Source organism: Cupressus sempervirens, chromosome 1 (assembly GCF_028749045.1).
Source record: "Cupressus sempervirens isolate cs-2001-9-10 chromosome 1, ASM2874904v1, whole genome shotgun sequence".
In the NCBI taxonomy this organism is placed as follows: Eukaryota; Viridiplantae; Streptophyta; class Pinopsida; order Cupressales; family Cupressaceae; genus Cupressus; species Cupressus sempervirens.
In genome coordinates, this window is record NC_143118.1 from 429,772,014 (window position 1) to 429,795,938 (window position 23,925).

Below are 23,925 nucleotides of genomic sequence, written 5' to 3' on the forward strand. Positions count from 1 at the left end.
TCCCACACTTGTAATGACGCAGAAACCATCCTTGCCTCCACCCTATCTACTGTAAAGATCAACAACAAAGGTTGTGGAGAATATAGTCTATCAGATGCATTTGCTATCGGAGCAATCCCATTTGATCCACATACCCATGGACGGCCAACATATCACAAAGCTAAGGAGATTCCACCTCCTCAATACAAACAGTTTGGCCCAACCACCTTTGTGTCCTCAAAAACCCCTCTTCATGAGGAGCTCACTCCAGATATCAACAATTGGTTACATAAGGATGCACCTCCAAGAAATCAAGCACGCCTTGATCACTTCAGCTAGAAGTATCCCCAACAACATAAGCTCATCACTGAAAAATGGAACTATCAAGGAGGTGGACTAGGACCAGAAGAAAGGGGCATGAAATGTCCCATCGAAGCACATAATTGGGAAATAAAGTCAGGTCTTGGCTTTGGCATACCCACAACTGGGGGCACCAACGAGAATGGTCACGCTTTTTCGAACATCCACCGTGACCTTGTCAAAATCGAAGACATTCCTGAGGAAGTTGAAAAGAGAGCCTACGACGATATCCCAGACCAAATCTTCCTAGGAGACTCTGTTCTCTGAGAACTATCCATCCATCTCATTGACCTACCACTTGCTCATCCACAACTCATAGATTGGGACCAACCAAGTGTCATACATATTGATGAGTTCACATCAGAGGAAGTGCTTCTAAGATTCATGGGAGCTGAAACTCCTCATAAGAAGACAAAGCCAGATTCTACCTACATCTACAAGCTAGATCCCAAGGGGTATTTTGGAGAAAATCCCCAACCTAGTTTCGATACACCCAAAACTGGAACTAAGGTAAATCTAGGACTAGCTAAGGTAGCAAAGAGAACCCCTCAGCAAGAAAATCTAGAGCCACAAGCAGAACATGAGGATTTAGTATTGCCTCCTCAAGATAATCGACCAGAGGTGTCTTCTATTCTAATAGAGGATACTAGAGAAGTCAACATTGGTTCTTCAGAGATCCCTAGAATTGTTCACATTGCTGCATCCCTATCACAAGACCAAGCTGACCTCCTCTTTGAGGTTTTATGAGAGAACATTGGCCGATTTGCATGGTCATATCAAGACATGCCAGGACTTGATCCAAAGCTTGTAGTTCATCATCTTGCAGTCAATCCAAAGATCAAGCCCGTCAGACAAAAGCTTAGAAAAATGCACCCCAAGGTGGCATTACTAGTCAAAGCTAAACTAGAAAGAATGTTAGCTGCTAAGGTTATCCGACCTATTGACTACTCAGAATGGATCTCCAACATGGTCCCTGTCACTAAGCCTTCCAGTGACATCAGAATCTACACTAATTTTAGAGATCTTAACAAAGCTTGTCCAAAGGATGATTTTCCCTTGCCCAACATAGATATGATTGTAGATCGTATAGCTGGACATGAAATTCTGTCCCTTATGGATGGATTTTCTGGGTATAATCAGATCGAGAATGTAGAAGAGGACCAGTATAAGACAGCATTCACTACCCCTTGGGGAACCTTTTGCTACACCATGATGCCTTTTGGCCTAAAGAATGCTGGGGCTACCTATCAAAGAGCTATGATATCCATTTTCCATGATCTTATCCATAACATTTTGGAGGATTATGTGGATGATATCCTAGTCAAATATCACACCTTCATGGATCATCTTGCTGACCTGGAGAAAGACTTTGATAGGTTGGCCCAATATCATCTCATGCTAAATCCCAAGAAGTGTGTCTTTGGGGTCACATCTGGCAAGCTTCTAGGCTTCATAGTTTCTAAACGAGGTATAGAGATCAACCCCAAAAAGGTCAAGGCTATCTTAAACATGCCTCCTCCCCAGACATTGTGACAGCTTCGCTCTCTTCAGGGAAAACTTCAATCTGTCCGGTGCTTCATCTCCCAACTTGCAGATAAGTGTACACTGTTTTCACAATTGCTAAAGAAGAATGAGAACTTCAAGTGGGATCTTTTATGTCAGCACAGCTTCGATCAGCTCAAGTAGTACCTCACCAATCCCCCTATCTTGGTTCCACCAGTTCCTGGTCATCCCTTGATCTTGTATATATCAGCAACACCTACTGCTCTAGGGGCACTTCTAGCACAACATGATGATTATAGCAGAGAGAGAGCCATCTACTATATCAGTAGAACCCTAGTTGGTTATGAACTCAATTACACTCCTATGCAAAAAGCTTGTTTGGCAGTTGTTTTCTCAACTCAAAAGCTTTGCCACTACATGCTAAGTCATACCATCCAACTAGTCTCCAAGATTGACCCTCTCAAGTATATGCTCTCCAGAACAGCACTTACAGGCCGTTTGGCCAAATGGGTTACGCTACTAAGTGAGTTTGACATCCAGTATGTGGACAAAAAGGCAATCAAAGGGCAAGCTATAGCAGATCACCTAGTTGATGCACCTCTAGTAGATGCATATCCTTTGCTCACAGAATTTCCAGATAAGCATATCTGCCTAATTGAAGAACAGCCCCCATGGAAGCTTTATTTTGATGGCTCATACACCTCTCATGGATCAGGGGAAGGAATATTATTAGTTACACCTCAAGGAGATTACATTCCAAAAGCCTTCAAGCTACAATTCCCTAGCACCAACAATATAGCAGAATATGAAGCTCTTGTAGCAGGATTAAAGATAGCTGCAGAATGGAATATCACTGAGTTACAAGTCTTTGGTGATTCCCAACTCATCATCAAACAAGTCTTAAATGAATATCAAACCAAAGATGAAAAGCTATTACCCTACAAAGAGCTAGTTGATCAGCTGACCCAGCATTTTACAAAGCTTCAGTTTACACAAGTGCCTTGAATGCAGAACAAGGCAGTAGATGCCATGGCCACTATCGGCTCCCTCTTGGAAATTCCCCAAGAAGCTACGCAGTATGATTTTCTAGTTGAGCAGCTCCTCACACCTACCTATGCGAATGAGGATTCAAACCGTGTTTGTATCTTGGTTGGTCCCCAATCCCCTTGGTACCATGAAATTCACGCTTACCTTAACGATGGTATCATATCCCCTCACCTCACACGTACCCAACGCTAGAACCTCATCCAAAAATCATCCCGCTATGTTATCATAGCCAATACCCTATATCGTCGGGTTTATCACGATACTCTCTCTCGATGTTTAGATGAAAATGAGGTCGCGATGGCATTAAAAGAAGTACATTCTGGACTTTGCGGTGCCCACACGAGTGGTATTGTCCTAGCACGAAAAATCCTTAGAGCAGGTTACTATTGGCCTACCATTGAAGAAGACTCTTGTGACTTTGTCAGAAAGTGTCTCCCATGTCAGCAGCATGCAAATCTTGTGCACGCTCCAGCACAGGATCTACAGCCTATTGCACCACCTTGGCCTTTTGCTTGTTGGGGCCTTGATCTAGTTGGAACTATCACACCTCTCTCATCTGATGGACATAAATGGATAATAGCAGCTACAGACTATTTCACTAAGTGGGTGGAAGCAGTCCCCCTAGTCTCAGCTACAGGAGTTCAAGTCTCCAAGTTCATCTTGTACCACATTGTTTGCCGCTTCGGCATCCCATCCACCATCTTCACTGACCACGGAGGTAATTTTGAAAATCTCAACATGGAAGAATTATGCACTTCCCTCCACATCCATCACCACTTTTCTAGCCCATATTTCCCACAAGGTAACGGCCAGGCAGAGGCAACTAATAAAACCCTCCTCAAAATCCTAAAGAAAGTTGTCAATGATTCCGGCCGTGATTGGCACCTTCAAATAAATCTGGCTCTATGGGCCTATCGAACTTCCTTCCGTACATCCACAGGCACAACTCCATACTCCCTAGTCTATGGTGCCAAAGCGGTATTACCTATAGAAGTTGAACTTCCCTCACTACGCATATCTTTGCGAGGACAAATCTCAGATGAAGAATACAGAGTAGCTCGACTCACCCAGCTAGATCTCTTAGACGAGAAGAGACAACAAGCCTATGACCATCTCACAGTTTATCAAACTCGTCTCAAAAGGAATTTCAACAAGAAGGTGCTCCCATGACACTTTCAGCCAGGTGACATGGTCCTCAAAGAAAATATGAAAGTCTAAGCAGATCGAGAAAAGAAAGGCAAGTTTGAACCTACATGGCTTGGTCCCTATGTGGTTACTGCCTCCTTTGGCTCCGAAGCCTATCAATTATCTACACCAGAAGGAGAACTCTTGAATGATCCCACCAACATCATTCATCTCAAGAAGTTCTATGCTTGAAGATCCTTGGTATACCCAACTTTTGAAAAATACAAAAAAAAAAAAAAGTAAAGAGAAATAAGCGTCCAATGGTGAAAACTTGGCAATTCAAGTGCCTTGGATAGGTACCTTGGTGAAAACCTGGTAATTCAGGCACCTTGTGTGCTAAAGACTAATCCATTATCTATCACTATCCTATCCCTCATCCATCCACCTACCATCCCATAAAACACCTGCTTGTTCCCTTGGTGTTCCAATCAAATATCCAAAATCTGATGGAGCTTGTAAATACCTCCTGTACAGCTTGTAAATCTTGTACCAAAGCTTGTATTATACCTTGTAAATCTTGTACCATACCTTGTATATATCCGAATCTTGTCCAAAGCTTGTACCATATTCCAGCTTGTAAATAATCTTGTATCCTAGCCTGTATCCTATCACATGCACACACAGAATCCCATTTTCCTTAAGCTTTTCACAAACCATCTACCTATCCACCTATCAACTGTTATAGACATCCCATCTTTCACAAACATTTCCATCTCACAAAAAAAAAAAAAAACATGAACAAACTTGTACATTTGTAACATATCTTGGTCTGTCAGCTTGTACATCCTCTTTAGCTTAGTATCATTGTATCTATCCGACTTTCGTGTTAGTTCATCCTTGGTCAACATCTTGCACACATCGCACACCTTGGTTAGATATTCCAATGCATCCTTTAGCTAGATCCCCTGTCACCAAAGTGTTATCCTTCTTAGTTCAGCTTGCCAGACGCATCACTCATCCAGATCCATCAGCTTAGGTGCTCTCTGATAGATCCTTGCAGGATATAGCTTTCCTCATGTCTGATCTTGGTTCGTTAGTACCTCATCCTACCCATCTCATTGGCAAATAGTTCTCTTTTGGATTTTCACTTTCTTTGGATTTGGGATCTTCCCTTTTGGGTCTTGAAATGTCTTTTCCAAGCAATCTCCTTGTTCCCTCCTCAAGGTTGCCATGATCTTCCATATCATGGTATGCTGCGAATGGGGCAATTAGAGCGTAAGGTCTTGATTAGGTCTTTTGCTTGTTTTCTTTTTCTGCTTGTGGGTTACCTAGTGTCGTTTCCATGCTGCTTCCTCTGGGATTCATGTGTGATACTGGGGCAATCCTTGTGTGTTTGTTTCGAGTCAGTTCGTCAGTCCTCTGGATGGTTGGTGAAAAGGCCTTGATGTTCTTGGTAACCTTGGCAATTAACCAACAGTCCTATAGCAAATCTAGTGCTCAACTACATGGTGGTACTTCTCTTTGAAGTATCCCCCCGCTCAAAAAGCTTCAATGGATTCCCTTCATCTCCATTATCCCCCATTCATATCCTACATCTGTCGCTCCTACCCCAGCTTATGCATCAGTATCTCTTTGAATCACTCCTCACGCTTAGCTTTAGGGATCCACAATCCTAGTCTTAGGGATCCACCAAGCCTCATCTTTCGAGATCCACAATCCTAGTCCTAGGGATCTCCGAAACCCATCTTCTGCCAATCTGACTCTTTGAAATCCTGTTGCATCAGCCTTATCATTCTATCATCCATCTCCCTACCATGGATTCCTTTTATAGCGCTCCGCTCCTCCATCTCCCCCCCCCCAATCCTGGAAAGTCTTAAGCTTGCTTTACTATTGTGCCTCTGATTTCCCTTTATCATTCTCCCGTAGTGAGAGTTTGAGCTAATTCAGCCCCTTCTCTTCGCCAACCTGCGTCTTAGCTTGTCTCAATTTCTTGTACTTTTCAAGAAGTCGTCGAGCCTCATTTCTCTTCCCGCCGCCTTCTTGAGGGGGCATCATCTAAATCTAGTCTCTCCTCTTCTTATCCGAGACTGGGGCAACCTTGTTGCTAAAACATCTTCTTTGTGTCGTCTTCATTCGAACTTCTTTGAAATAGTGTTGTCTCAACACTATGTCAAAGAGGGGCAAAATGCAGACACCTAAATTTGATTACACTATTTTAGTAATCCTATTTAGTTATCTAAAAAGGCATTATTAATTAAATTTCTATTTAATTAATCCTTTGTCATCCCCTAGTTGATTAATTTAATTAATCATCTATAGTCCTAATTGATAAATCAAATAATCTATTATTTATCAATTAAATCCTTTTCTCGTATCTAATTCCAAAAATCCCCATTTATTAAATAAATCTATTTGATAAATGAAATCCTCAAATTCAAAAACCCCTAAACCTATCTCTAAACCTCCATTTAGCCTAATCCACCCCATCCACCCATACTAACCAAGCTTAGCCACTAACTCACCCACCTTCATTAATGCCATCCACTTGCACATCTCTAACATCCCTAATCTAATCCTAAACCCAAGCCTAATCCACCCCCTAATGTTGTCACATTCCTTAAACAAGTTTAAGACTTTCCTAATCCAAACCAAAGTCTCCCCTCAAAAAACCCAACCACTAAGTCATGAGTACTCTTACAAAACATAAAAGACTCTTACAAGCCCACTCATGACTCTTACACCCATCTTCCACACTCTTCCCTCTTCCACACTCATTCCTCTTACATCCCTCTTACATACTCAACCCCACTCATCATGCCTTTAACCAACCCTTTACCCTACCCTCTCACACTCATCCTCCTTGTGACAAGTGTCACCTTCCCATTGGTGCTAAACAAGCACAATCCATGTTCTCTCCTTTGAGTGCATCCTAGCCCTCCTTAAGCCTTCATCCATCCTTGCATCTAAGCCCTCCATCCCTCTACCCCTTAGCCTATAAATTGAATCCCATCCCAAGCCATTTCATCAACAATCTTTGAGCTAAAGTTACCATGCTATTTTGAGAACCAAAGCCATCAACCATACCTTTATGATGCCAAATTGAGAGCTCACAAAGCTACCAATTTGCCATTACCCATCTCCATTGAAGCAAGCTTGTGAGCATCTTGAGCATACATCCATAGCAAAAGGACACATCTACAGAATCAAGAAAGCATGGAGTGTTTTATCTTGTGAGGTTTGCACTTTTTGTTTGCTTTCTTTGTCTAAGCATATATGTGGATTTAGTTTTTGGTTTGTGAATGTTTACTTTATTTTTAAATGTTCTTTGCATACTAATTCTTGTTCTACACTATGTATATCATGAGAAAGTGATGACTTATCACCAGAAAATCATAAAATTGATATCAGATTCAGAGTGAGTTTGACAGGCACCCTTGGGTGAAGAGAGTTTCTAAGGAAGTAACTAGAGGACCTGACTTCCCAAGATCGATGTTCAAAGGGAGAAATTTTGAGATACAATCCTTTGTGGATGATATCCTCTCTATAAGGAGAAGTTCTAAGTGAAATTATTTCTAATGTGCTCTCTCATATGAGAGAGAAGTCTGAGGTGAAAACCCTTGTTCCACCCTCCAGTAGTAGTTATGGTGGGTCCACCCTCTGACTTGGTTCATGGTGGATATCATGTGAGTTACTAGATGATGTTGTTTTAGTTATGTCATAAAAGGTTGTGATATTCAATTGATTATATATTTATATGGGAGCTATTGAAAGCTGATGATCTTATCAATAGCTAGACCTGTTATCATAACAAACTACATTAAGTTTTTGTCCCAAAGTGCCAGAAGTTATGATAACAAATAGAAGGTAACTATTGTAAGGTTACGATCTTATCAATAGCTGACCTATCTCCTAACACCAAAATTTTTTGGAGCAATTTTTATTTGGTTCTTAGGGATGGATTTTGCTAGACACCTTGATAACCAACTTATCATGGTTCTTCAAGCCAAATTTTGTTAGACACAATGAAAGTTGTTATGGTTCTTTGGGCGAGATATTTCTGAACACCATAACTTAAATTTATTATAGGCCACACTTAAGGTGGTATTTAAACTTATATTAAGGTTATAGAAATTGCTTAATTTCCCTCCTTGCTAAACGAAAAAAATTTGAGAAATTTAGTCTCATTCTGAATTGTAGCCAATTCCATATATAATATATGTGTTTGTTGATGGATTTATGTTGATATCCTTAAAATTTCCATTGTAGGAATATCATACCGAGATGATATCTCTTCATATATTCAAGAACATAATATGTTCTATATCAATCCTTCCTAACTAAGAGGGAGTGTTAAGTTTGTAGTTACTGTCAAATTGATATGATCATAAGATTCTTTCGTGATAGTAAATCATCATTTTATATATATATATATATATATATATATATATATATATATATATATATATATATATATACTAACTAATGATGATTAATTATAGAGACATGTCTCTTCATGAGGCATGTCTCCTCCTCTCATATTTATGATTCCTCAAATATGCATTTGGAAAATATTTATAACAATGGAAATATAATTACATTTGCAGAGATCCTAGAAAATAACATCCTCCACCTCAAAATGGAGTCGTATATTGTTCCAAAATAATCAATATCCCATTATTAAGAGGATTCGGAGATCATGCATTATCATGTAAATGGGTTACACTTTAATAAAAAAAATGTATATTAGGACCATCTTAGAAACCCTCGATATAAAAGTGAATCCATGATATGGGTATGTGCAAGATCATGGTGTACCAAACTATGGCATTAAGTGGCAGTGAAAAATTAGCAAATCAGGTTTATGTCAACTTAACACATAATTTTGAAGTGGTTATGGACTTTATATCAAAAAGTTGTAAGAAAATAATTTGTAAAAAATTGAATGTAGTTTCTAAACTACTAGGCCTTATCAGGAGAAAAAAATAATTGATTGGTCAAAAGTTTGAATTTTAATGCAGTACTAAGAAAATTTCAGGGCGAAAATAAAAAGTAGGTGTATGTCTGACTACCTTAATCAAAATCAAATCATAATATTTTTTTAATATAATTATAGATATGAAAACTAGACTCATGCCCGGATGTGACGCATATTTTTTGATATTTTTATTCCAAATAAATAATTAAATATGAATTTTCTACCAAAACTTTTTCGGATTAAAAAAAGTATCGTGTCTGACCACCCTAACTAATAGAAAATTTGATCAAATTTTTCTTTTTTTGTTTTTTTTCTTATACTAGGCAAAGTATAGAATGTGACGCAACTTTTAGATTTAAAAAATGTTATACCGTTTGAAAGTTATAGCTATTTTTCATTCAATATGTCAATCAGCACTTTACAATAATCTTCATTGATAATTAACTAATAAATACTTATCGAACTCAAAATTTAACAAAAATTATATTGATGGAATCTAGAGAGCGATATTAAAAGAACCCATTTCATTTCATTCAATTTCGATCAAAATAACATTGTCAGACAGCTACCCGAAGTCTGAGTATCACTAAAACTCTCTATAAACACGTCTTTGGGGTTGACCGGGCAGGCTTGGTAAATACCAAGCCTGATCGGATATCCAATTTCAAATCGGATATCCGATTTGACATCGGATATCCGATATGGCTCGGTAGTCAAATTTCAAAAATCCTCAAATTTTGGAGGGAAATTCGATTTAAACGTTCTAATTTTTTATTTTTAAATTATTTCACTTATATTAATATGTAAATATTTTAATATATTATATATATATAATAACGTAATGTAAACATACAAGATATAATCTAGTAATATATAATAATATCTTATGTTAATCTTATTACAATCTATAAATATAATATATATTATTATTTTTACTAAATATAATAACGTAATTTATATATATATATATATAAAATACGTATTATATATTATTATATTAATATGTATGTTATTAATATATACAATAACGTAATATTTTCATTAAATGTAATATGTATTATATATTATTATATTAATATGTATAATAATATAATATTTATATAACAACGTAATATTTTTATTAAATATAATATATATTATAAATATTATTATATTAATATGTATGTTATTAATATATTTATATAATAACGTAATATTTTCATTAAATATAATAATGTAATATGTATATGTATGTATATATATATATATATATATATATATATATATAATTATTATTATTATTATTATTATATATATATTATTATATTGATATGTATATTATTAATATATATGTATATTATTAATATGTATATTATTAATATATAAGAGTCAAAGGGGGTCATAGGGTGACCTATAACCCTCTTTGACCCATTAAATGACGATATATGTCTCTAGGGGTCCTAGGACCCCTAGGGACATATGTCGTCCTTTAATGGGTCAAAGGGGGTCCCTTTGATCCATTAAATGATGACATATGTCCCTAGGACCCCCAAGGACATAGTCGAATCGTTCATATCGGTCAAAGGGGGTCATAGGGTGACCTATGACCCCCTTTGACCCATTAAACGACGACATATGTCTCTAGGGGTCCTAGGACCCCTAGGGACATATTCGAATGGGTATTATGGGTCAAAGGGCCCTATGACCCTCTTTGACCCATTAAACGATGACATATGTCCCTAGGGGTTCTAGGATCCCTAGGGACATAGTCGAATCGTTCATATGGGTCAAATGGGGTCATAGGGTGACCTATGACCCCTTTTGACCCATTAAATGATGACATATGTCCTTAGGGGTCCTAGAACCCCCAGAGACATAGTCGAATCATTCATATGGGTCAAAGGGGGTCATAGGTCCCATTGACCCATTAAATTACGACATATGTCCCTAGGGGTCCTAGGACCTCTAGGGACATATTTGAATGGATAATATGGGTCAAAGGGAGTCATAGGGTGACCTATGACCCTCTTTGACCCATTAAACGATGACATATGTCCCTAGGGGTCCTAGGACCCCTAGCGACATATTCCAATCGTTCATATGGGTCAAAGGGGGTCATAGGGTGACCTATGACCCTCTTTGACCCATTAAACAACGATATATGTCTCTAGGGGTCCAAGGACCCCTAGGGACATATTCAAATGGGTAATATGGGTCAAAGGGGTTCATAGGGTGACCTATGACCCTCTCTGACTCATTAAACGATGACATATTTTTCTAACGGTCCTTGGACCCCTAGGGACATATTTGACTTTGACCCATTAAATGACGACATATGTCCCTAGGGGTCCTAGGACCCCTAGGGACATATTCGAATGGGTAATATGGGTCAAATGGGGTCATAGGGTAACCTATGACCCTCTTTGACCCATTAAACGATGACATATGTCCCTAGGGGTCCTCAGACCCCTAGGGACATATTCGAATCGTTCATATGGGTCAAAGAGGGTCATAGGGTGACTTATGACCCTCTTTGACCCATTAAATGACGACATATGTCCCTAGGGGTCCTCGAACCTCTAGGGACATATTCGAATCGTTCATATGGGTCAAAGGGGGTCATAGGGTGACCTATGACCCTATTTGACCCATTAAACGATGACATATGTCCCTAGGGGTCCTAGGACCCCTAGGGACATATTTGAATCGTACATATGGGTCAAAGGGGGTCATAGGGTGACCTATGACCCTCTTGACCCATTAAACGACGATATATGTCTCTAGGGGTCCTAGGACCCCTAGGGACATATTTGAATGGGTAATATGGTCAAAGGGGGTCATAGGGTGACCTATGACCCTCTTTGACCCATTAAATGATGACATATGTCCCTAAGGGTCCTTGGACCCCAAGAGACATATTCGAATGGGTAATATGGGTCAAAGGGGGTCATAGGGTGACCTATGACCCTCTTTCACCCATTAAACGACGACATATGTCCCTAGGGGTCCTAGGACCCTAGGGACATATTCGAATTGTTCATATGGGTCAAAGGGGGTCATAGGTCACCCTATGACCCCCTTTGACCCATTAAACGACAACATATGTCCCTAGGGGTCCTAGGCCCCCTAGGGACATATTCGAATGGGTAATATGGGTCAAATAGGGTCATAGGGTAACCTATGACCCTCTTTGACCCATTAAACGATGACATATATCTCTAGAGGTCCTAGGACCCCTAAGGACATTCGAATCGTTCATATGGGTCAAAGGAGGTCATAGGGTGACCTATGACCCTCTTGACCCATTAAACGACGATATATGTCTCTAGGGGTCCTAGGACCCCTAGGGACATATTCGAATGGGTAATATGGGTCAAAGGGGGTCATAGGGTGACCTATGACCCTCTTTGACCCATTAAACGATGACATATGTCCCTAGGGGTCCTCGGACCCCCAGGGACATATTCGATTGGGTAATATGGGTCAAAGGGGGTCATAGGGTGACCTATGACACTCTTTGACCCATTAAATGATGACATATGTTCTTAGGGGTCCTAGGACCCTAGGGACATATTTGAATCGTTCATATGGGTCAAAGGGCGTCATAGGGTGACCTATGACCCCCTTTGACTCATTAAACGACGACATATGTCCCTAGGGGTCCTAGGACCCCTAGGGACATTTGAATCGTTCATATGAGTCAAAGGGGGTCGTAGGGTGACCTATGACCCCCTTTCACCCATTAAATGATGACATATGTCCCTAGGGGTCCTACGGACATATTCAAATGGGTAATATGGGTCAAATGGGGTCATAGGGTAACCTATGACCCTCTTTGACCCATTAAATGGCGACATATGTCTCTAGGGGTCCTAGGACCCCTAGGGGCATATTCGAATCGTTCATATGGGTCAAAGGGGGTCATAGGGTGACCTATGACCCTCTAGACCCATTAAATGATGATATATGTCTCTAGGGGTCCTAGGACCCCTAGGGACATATTCGAATGGGTAATATGGGTCAAAGGGGGTCATAGGGTGACCTATGACCCTCTTTGACCCATTAAACAACGACATATGTCCCTAGGGGTCCTAGGACCCCTAGGGACATATTCAAATGGGTAATATGGGTCAAAGGGGGTCATAGGGTGACCTATGACCCTCTTTGACCCATTAAACGAAGACATATGTCCCTAGGGGTCCTAGGACCCTAAGGACAAATTCGAATGGTTCATATGGGTCAAAGGGGTTCATAGGGTGACCTATGACCCCCATTGACCCATTAAACGACGACATATGTCCCTAGGGGTCCTAGGACCCCTAGGGACATATTTGAAGGGACATATTTGAATCGTTCATATGAGTCAAAGGGGGTCATAGGGTGACCTATGACCCCCTTTGACCCATTAAACGACGACATATGTCCCTAGGGGTCCTAGGACCCCTAGGGACATATTTGAATGGGTAATATGGGTCAAATGGGATCATAGGGTAACCTATGACCTTCTTTGACTCATTAAACGACGACATATGTCTCTAGGGGTCCTAGGACCCCTAGGGAAATATTTGAATCATTCATATGGGTCAAAGGGGGTCATAGGGTGACCTATGACCCTCTTGACCCATTAAAAGATAATATATGTCTCTAGGGGTCCTTGGACCCCTAGGGACATATTCGAATGGGTAATATGGGTCAAAGGGGGTCATAGGGTGACCTATGACCCTCTTTGACCCATTAAACGACGACATATGTCCCTAAGGGTCCTAGGACCCCTAGGGACATATTCGAATGGGCAATATGGGTCAAATGGGGTCATAGGGTAACCTATGACCCTCTTTGACCAATTAAATGATGACATATGTCTCTAGGGGTCCTAGGACCCCTAAGGACATATTCGAATCGTTCATATGGGTCAAAGGGGATCATAGGGTGACCTATGACCCTCTTGATGCATTAAACGACGATATATGTCTCTAGGGGTCCTAGGACCCCTGGGGACATATTCGAATGGGTAATATGGGTCAAAGGGGGTCATAGGTCACCCTATGACCCTCTCTGACCCATTAAACGATGACATATGTCCCTAGGGGTCCTTGGACCCCAAGGGACATATTCGAATGGGTAATATGGGTCAAATGGAGTCATAGGGTGACCTATGACCCTCTTTGACCCATTAAACGACGACATATGTCCCTAGGGGTCCTAAGACCCTAGGGACATATTACAATCATTCATATGGGTCAAAGGGGGTCATGGGGTGACCTATGACCCCCTTTGACCCATTAAACGACAACATATGTCCCTAGGGGTCCTAGGACCCCTAGGGACATATGTCATCATTTAATGCATCAAAGGGGGTCATAGGTCACCCTATGACCCCCTTTCACTCATATGAACGATTCAAATAGGGTGACCTATGACCTCCTTTGATGCATTAAATGACGACATATGTCCCTAGGGGTCCTAGGACCCCTAGGGACATATTCGAATGGGTAATATGGGTCAAATGGGGTCATAGGGTAACCTATGACTCTCTTTGACCCTTTAAATGACGACATATGTCTCTAGGGGTCCTATGACCCCTAGGGACATATTCGAATCGTACATATGGGTCAAAGGTGGTCATAGGGTGACCTATGACCCTCTTTGACCCATTAAACGATGATATATGTCTCTAGGGGTCCTAGGACCCCTAGGGACATATTCGAATGGGTAATATGGGTCAAAGGGGGTCATAGGGTGACCTATGACCCTCTCTGACCCATTAAACGATGAGATATGTCGCTAGGGGTCCTAGGACCCCTAGGGACATATTCGAATGGGTAATATGGGTCAAAGGGGGTCATAGGGTGACCTATGACCCCTTTTGACCCATTAAACGATGACATATGTCTTTAGGGGTCCTAGGACCCCTAGGGACATATTCGAATGGGTATTATGGGTCAAAGGGGGTCATAGGGTGACCTATGATCCTCTTTGACCCATTAAACTATGACATATGTCTCTAGCGGTCCTCGGACCCCAAGGGACATATTCGAATGGGTAATATGGGTCAAATGGGGTCATAGGGTGACCTATGACCCTCTTTGACCCATTAAATGACGACATATGTCCCTAGGGGTCCTAGGACCCTAGGGACATATTCCAATTGTTCATATGGGTCAAAGGGGGTCATAGGGTGACCTATGACCCCCTTTGACCCATTAAACGACAACATATGTCCCTAGGGGTCCTAGGACCCCTAGGGACATATTTGAATTGTTCATATGAGTCAAAGGGGGTCATAGGGTGACCTATGACCCCCTTTGATGCATTAAACGATGACATATGTTCCTAGGGGTCCTAGGACCCCTAGGGACATATTCGAATGGGTAATATGGGTCAAATGGGGTCATAGGGTAACCTATGACCCTCTTTGACCCTTTAAATGACGACATATGTCTCTAGGGATCTTAGGACCCCTAGGGACATATTTGAATCGTACATATGGGTCAAAGGGGGTCATAGGGTGACCTATGACCCTCTTGACTCATTAAACGACGATATATGTCTCTAGGGGTCCTAGGACCCCTAGGGACATATTTGAATGGGTAATATGGGTCAAAAGGGGTCATAGGGTGACCTATGACCCTCTTTGACCCATTAAACGATGATATATGTCTCTAGGGGTCATAGGACCCCTAGGGACATATTCGAATGGGTAATATGGATCAAAGGGGGTCATAGGGTAACCTATGACCCTCTCTGACCCATTAAACGATGAGATATGTTGCTAGGGGTCCTAAGACCCCTAGGGACATATTCAAATGGGTAATATGGGTCAAAGGGGGTCATAGGGTGACCTATGACCCCCTTTGACCCATTAAACGACAACATATGTCTCTAGGGGTCCTAGGACCCCTAGGGACATATTCGAATTGGTATTATGGGTCAAAGGGGGTCATAGGGTGACCTATGACCCTCTTTGACCCATTAAATAACGACATATGTCCCTTGGGGTCCTTGGACCCCAAGGGACATATTCGAATGGGTAATATGGGTCAAAGGGGGTCATAGGGTGACCTATGACCCTCTTTGACCCATTAAATGACAACATATGTCCCTAGGGGTCCTAGAACCCCTAGGGACATATTTGAATCGTTCATATGAGTCAAAGGGGGTCATAGGGTGACCTATGACCCCCTTTGATCCATTAAACGACGACGTATGTCCCTAGGGGTCCTAGGACCCCTAGGGACATAGTCGAGTCATTCATATGGGTCAAAGGGGGTCATAGGGTGACCTATGACCCCCTTTGACCCATTAAATGACGACCCTCTTTGTATTATATATTATTATATTAATATGTATAATAATATAATATATATATAACAACGTAATATTTTTATTAAATATAATATATATTATAAATATTATTATATTAATATATATGTTATTAATATATCTATATAATAACATAATATTTTAGTATATATAACGTAATATTTTAGGATATACTATTTATACTATTTTAGGATAATAATTATAATATAAATAAACACTAAATATTAATATTATTATATGTATAGTAATAATAATAATACTATTATAGCTATAATAATAATATATATTAATACTATATATTTTAGCTTAATATAAATAAACACTATATATTTACACTATTATATCTATATTAATAATATTAATACTATTATAGGTATAATAATAATATTGATACTATAGGTATATTAATACTATTTTATATTAATATTATTGATATTTTATACTAATACTAATATACTATTAACTTAGTTATAAATTAAAGTTGTTTGCCTCCAAATATTTTCATAATATTAATATTATTGTGGCAAAGGAGGGAAACCTTAGCAAGTTTTCCCCCCCGAAAGTCCTTTTCCTATATCGGATATCCGATCCTGGATTGGATATCTGATCTATTATCGGATATCCGATTATACTGGCATCAATTTCAAATATTTGACTGTCCCTACAGACCCGACAACATTACTTTTTTACCTTTTTTTTCACGGAATTTGTAAAAAGTCGTGTTTTGGGGCCCAACCAATCGAAAAGAATTTGAAAATATAACCTTAGGTGTTCGAATTTGTCATCTGAATGGGGAGCAGCAGTCGTCGAAAGAATAAACGTAAAAGGAAGATATCCAATGAAGACATTGCAGCATATAGGGAAAAGGACAAAATGAAACACCGAAAAAAAAGACAAGGTATGCTAAATATCAATCAAGTTGACGATGAATTAATAGAAGGTGAAATCATAGAGTCAGATAATGAAAATGTACAGTTGGGGAATGAAAATGTACCTATTGAAAATGATAATGCAGAAATTAAAAATGTAGAGATTGAAAATTTTGAAGAAGAAATGCCACCAAGTCATAATCCAAATTGCATAATTAACCATGTCGAAGATGACAATGCACAGGAACTTAATGCACAAGAACCTTACATATCTCCTAATTATAATCGACATGAAGGTTCTAAAACACCAAAATGGATAATTGAAATTGATGAAACTATTATGACTAGTTTGGAAGGAAAAAAATCAGAAAGAACCATTCGGTTATGGGCTTCAAGACTATATCAGATGTTTTTCGGCAACAAGACAGTGGTAGAGCAATGTCAGCTTTTCATGCACTTATTAAAGATGCAAAAGATGAGACCTATGCTTTCCAAATTGAAAATTCGTATCAATAAAAAGTTGGAAAGAAATGCCATTATTGTGAAGAATCTTTTCAGTGCTCTCAATAGCGTTGGAAAAAATAGCAGAGAGAAGGATAATAGAGCTGCTTGAAGGGTTATTACAACCTCTTTGGTAAGTCATCATTTGAGAAAGGGTAGATATATGAGACAAACTTGTATTGATTTGAATCTAAATCGTACTACTTTGAGAAGAGCACTTAGTCGATGAGAGAAAATTGATGATCCTCTTCAAAATGAAACATGGGCATTTGGTTGGAGACTTCCACGTTTTGATAAGAAGCTATCCGACGATGTGAAGGAAGAAATTATACAATTTTGGCACTCTAACTCACGAGTATCACCCAATGCTAAAGATGTCTTAAAGATGAGAATTAGCATCAGAGACCGCACGCCACATCCTAAACACTATTTGGAGGTAAGTCAAACTATGTTGTTCAAACAATTTAGAGAGAGTCATCCAAGTGTTCATATATCACAAAGGGCTTTTGAATCTTTGAAGCCATTTTATTGTGTGCCACTCAAAATTCGAAATACATGTTGTTGCAAATATCATGTTGAGTTTTCTATGCACCATGAACTATTATGATCCATCTGTTCTACTTTGCATAGTAAAGAAATGTTGGAGGATTGTGGGGCTAGTGGGCTTCCAAAATCATCAAGAGACTTGTTAGATCAACTCTTATGTCGTAGAGTTGATGGTTGTTCCTTTTATAAAAATGCTTGCTTAAATGAGAAGTGTTCAGAATGTGGTGGCTTATCCAAGTTTGACACATGTTTCCATGAGGGGTGTGAACAAGATTTTGGAAAGACAATAGTGAAAAAAAGGGTCTATGAAATGGTGAAATACACATTGAAGAGTGGGAGTGAGAGCTCTAGATGTGAATTGGTTGAAAAAGATATCAATGTGGCTAATTTTATTTCAGATTTCAAGGCAAATCTTTTTTGCAAGTATGCAAGACATAGTCACAGGTCTCAGTGGTTGGATCAACAATTTAGAACGTGTAAGGAGACTTTTCCCATTGGCACTATTATATCAGTTGTTGATTTTGCTGAAAACTACACATTACAACCTCAAAATGAGACACAATCTCAGTATTACAACTCTATTCAGATTGCAATTTTTGTTCACATAACATATAGACATGCCCCTGATAGTGCGGAAGATAATCGAAAGATTATTAGAGAGTATCACTTTTATATGAGTGATGATAGATCTCACTCTCACGAGTTTGTGCAACATTGTTTCGAGAATTTTTTTTATTTCTTACACGAGCATGCAATTGCTATGGATAGACATATCATTTGGTCAGATAACTGTACAGGTCAATTCAAGAATGCTCGCATGTTTTATTGGTTGTGTAGGATGCATGTAGAGAGAGGGGTGCCTCATATTTGGAGTTTTTTTGAGTCCGTCCATGGAAAAGGGGAACATGATGGAGCAGGGGCATGTGTGAAGAGAGCTCTAGTTAAGGAGCAACTGAAGATTTCAACAATAGAGCTTCTTGATGCTCGTAGCATTGTTGATTGGTTTAGTTTAGCATTATCACAGGGGGGGACTCTTAATTCAGTGGTACGTAGGTTCTTTTGGCTGGTTGAGGAAGGGTCCATAGGTGATAAATCAGATTGTGCTACAGTGAAAAACTCATCAAAAATGCATTCATTTCGGAGCTCTAATTCTAGTACATGGACCATTTGGACACGACAACTAGCTTGTTTTTGTCGTACTTGTTTTCAGTGTGATTGGGATCACTGTGAGTCAAGTGAGTGGGTGGACACATGGGCTCCACATTATCTTACTCCATTGTCTATCATACCCTCTATAAAAAATGATGACATGGAAAGTTCACTTGAGCATAATCATCTATCAGATCTACTTCAGCCAGGACATGTCTTTGCATTGGTTGCACCACAGGGGAATGATGAGAAATCCGATTATTGGTTAGCACGTTGTGTAAGAGGAAAACAAAAACTTGCACAACTGATCACAGATGATGATGGATTCACGTATCCTACTGTTTCAGTGGTTGTTGCTGGAACATGGCTGCGGACATACATGCTTAGAAGGAATGGAATTCCTGCATTCGAAGACTATCAGAAGCACAAAGTAATTCTCATATATTCGCATCTTATTATAGCAACAAATGTAAAGTTATTGAAGCATCAAGGAAGACCAAAAGTAAAAGAACTTTTTACTATTGCTAATGCTGATCATGAAGCCTTGTTGGAGACCCTAAAACAGAGAGAGGACCCTATTGGAATACTTGACTAGGTATATATACTTCTTATTTTATTTTCTTCATAATGATTTAATGAATTGATGATTATCTTGTTTAATACAATAAGTTACTAATTTTTGTATGATATTGGAATGTAGGTACATCATGAAGAGTTGGAGGGGGGTGGTATTGGGGAGAATTTCTAAAATTTATGATGTATTATGATGTAAAATGTGTAGTTTTTTGTATATGGTTTTTGTATTTTGGTAGGTTCTTTGTAAGGAATTATAAGAGGAAGATATTGAACAAGTTCTTCCAAATCATATTTGCATGTGATACAAGGCTATAACGACAATTTTAAGAGCATTTATAACTATATGAAAGATAATTGCATGCGGATATCTTATTACAAATTTGGTTTTTTCCTTATTTGACATAAAGCTGACATTATGATTATTAAAACTATTTTTATCAAACTAATCAAATAAGAAAAATCCATAAAGTACGGATGAACAATTAGAATACTTGATTTCTTCCATTTTACAACCAATCATAGCATTTGAAAGCATAAAGAGTCATAATATTGTATAATGTTTTGAAAGACTTTCATATTGAAAAGTTGTATGAAGCACATTTGGGATAAGCCATAAAATCCATGAAAGAAGATAGCATGTAGGATAAGCAATTAAAGCCAATAAGCAAGATAGCACATGCATACTAACATGATATGAAGTTGGATATGAAGGCTATGAGTGGATGAGTCATTAGAGGTATCAACAATCCCATCATAAATGAGATCTTGGATTTTATGTTTCAACACTATGGAATCTTTAGTTTTATGAAATTTTCTTCCATGGAGATTAATTTAAGAATGCCCCATCTGTATGTAAAGGTCTTAAGGGAGATTAATTTAAGAATGCAATATTCTCCTCTAACCTTTTCTCAAGTTTAGAATTGATTTCTATCATGTGCTTAGAGAGATGAAGGTAAGAAAGATTATTTGTCTCTTCTAGCTCTTTGTATTGAACATATAGAAAGAGAGATGACAAGTGAACAAATTTAAGTGTAGTCAATAGATCAAGGAAACCATTTAGTGAAAGAAATTCTTAGTATGCATATCATAGACCATGAAGTTAGAAAATACCAATAGCTCTAAGACCAAAGAGCCATTTTAAGTATGTTCAAGCACTAGAGACATAGAAAATCAAAGTCAATTTATGAAACTCCCCTTAGCAAAAAATGCAAACAAATATTTGCATTTGACATTTTGACTTGGTTGAAAAAGTTTGACAATAATTGATAATATTGCAAGCTTGATGTTCAAAAGCAATTTTTTTTCCAAGAAAGATAGTGACACATGGAGTAGTCTTCAAACAATCATCCATCATTTGCGGCCACCCCGTACCGAGGAGTCTCCAAGGTGCTCTAAGTGCATTTGGAGGTCGATCTTTCGAGGGTCATAAGTCAGAGCTCATGAGGGCTATTGATGAACTATCAAATGCTACAGGATGATGATCCTGAGGCCTAAAATAACCTATCTCATTTTTGAGAGATCACATTCCATTTGGATTCAGCACAGCAATCTCGCTCGATGCCAAAACTCGCAGTGTGCCTCAGTTCATAGGTGCACCACAGCGTAACTTTGAAACCACTGATCTTGGCATCGAATCGTCAGTGCCATTAGCTGCGGATGGGTGGGTGAACCCTAGTCACACCCTTGTTCTGGTCACGAAGACCATCCATCATTTGCGGCCACCCCGTACCGAGGAGTCTCCAAGGTGCTCTAAGTGCATTTTGAGGTCGATCTTTCGAGGGTCATAACTCAGAGCTCGTGAGGGCTATCGATGAACTATCAAATTCTATAGGACAGTGATCCTGAGGCCTAAAATAACCTATCTCATTTTCAAGAGATCACATTTCGTTTGGATTCAGCACAGCGATCTCGCTCGATGCCAAAACTCGCAGTGTGCCTCAGTTCATAGGTGCACCACAGCGTAACTTTGAAACCGCTGATCTTGGCATCGAATCTTTAGTGCCATTAGCTTCGGATGGGCGGTTGAACCCTAGTTACACCCTTGTTCTGGCCATGAAGACCATCCATCATTTGCGGCCACCCCGTACCGAGGAGTCTTCAAGGTGCTCTAAGTGTATTTTGAGGTCGATCCTTCGAGGGTCATAAGTCAGAGCTCGTGAGGGCTATCGACGAACTGTCAAATGCTACAGGACGGTGATCATGAGGCCTAAAATAACCTATCTCATTTTTGAGAGATCACATTCCGTTTGGATTCAGCACAACGATCTCGCTCGATGCCAAAACTCACAATGTGCCTCAGTTCATAGGTGCACCACAGCGTAACTTTGAAACTGCTGATCTTGGGATCAAATCATCAATCCCATTAGCTCCAGATGAGCGGGTGAACCCTAGTCACACCTTTGTTCTAGCCACGAAGACCATCCATCATTTGCGGCCACCCCATACCGAGGAGTCTTCAAGGTGCTCTAAGTGCATTTTGAGGTCGATCCTTCGAGGGTCATAACTCAGAGCTCGTGAGGGCTATCAATGAACCGTTAGAGGAGACAAGTTTTTAAGGATGGAGTGGCTTAGTTTTTTTGCTAAAATAAGTTAGTGGGAAGGCTTTATTAGAGGGTCTTGGCCAAACTAGTGGGGTGTTTGCCAAAATTTCTTGTTTTATTTCTACTTGGTTTTGTTTTCTTGTTTTGTGCTTGGGTATTGTTATGGGATTGGGACTTACACTCACCCTTGTGGGAAGGGAAGAGAAGTCCAAGGTGAAGGGCTTAAGTTGGGTTCGAAAAATGTATTGAGAACCTTGGAGTATGGGCTCCATTGTATGCCATAACATTTCATATCTTGCTGGGGGTGATAAGGAAAGTATGGTGTAGAAAGGAAGTTTGAGGAGTTACAGCTGATGGTAGTGGGTTTGGAGGAGGAAATGTGGAGGCCCCGAGAGGGCATTAAATGGTTCATTTATGATAGCCCCGAGAGGGCATGAAATTTGGTGAATTATGATAGCCCCGAGAGGGCATGAAAATTGTTTATTGCAAATATGGTTTGGTATGGCAAGTCTCCATTTTAGAACACACCTTCACCCTATGTTTATGGTTCCATCTATGAAGCCATTGTGAAATAGTCTTTGGGGGAAATTGTTCAAGTTTGAAATGTAATGTTTATGCATTGAAAGATTGTATGTGTATCCCAGTTTGAGCCTTGTTCCCTAGCGCGGGGGTGGTCTCTTTGAGGCCTATGGTTGGGTGGAAAGCACCCATGGTCCTTGTTATTTTGTTGTGTTGCATATGCAGATTTGTGTCCAAGGGAGCAATGGAAATGGCTTGGAATGATCATCTTGCAGATTGATGTTGGATGAGAAAACTTGACATTGTGCCCTCATTTTTGAAGGAGGATTCACCAGCTTGTTCATGTTCTCAACGATCATGTTGGACAATGTTCATGCTACTCATTGTCCATATCTTTCAATGTCCATGTTCCTTATGATTTTGAAAAGTCCCTTATGTTACCCCATTGTGATGGAAGGAGATTGTATCATTGTTACCTAATGTATGTGTAGAAGAAAATATTGATAAGGTTGTATATGCATGTTTCATCTGGAGTTTATATTGTTATGAAAGCATTGGTACGAGTCACAGATTTTCTTTGACATCATTGTTATCATTTGAAAATGTGAAAGAAAGTTTTCTCCTTGTGGTATTGTAAATGACTAGTTGATAATAACAATACATAGATGTTATGTGATACCATTGATTGTATAAATTTAAAACTTAGTAGATTGCTTACAATTTTGTTGTGCACTCAATAATTTGGTGAGGAAGCAATGTTGATAGATAATGAGGATATAGTAATATACTAATTGTCACATTAATATATATTGTAATGATTAATGAATGTGTGTACATTGGTAATGAGGATAATAAGTAATTCTAATCCCCTTCGCTTACATGCTAGAATCACGACCTAGTCCATATGATACAACTGACAAACCCTAATAGAATA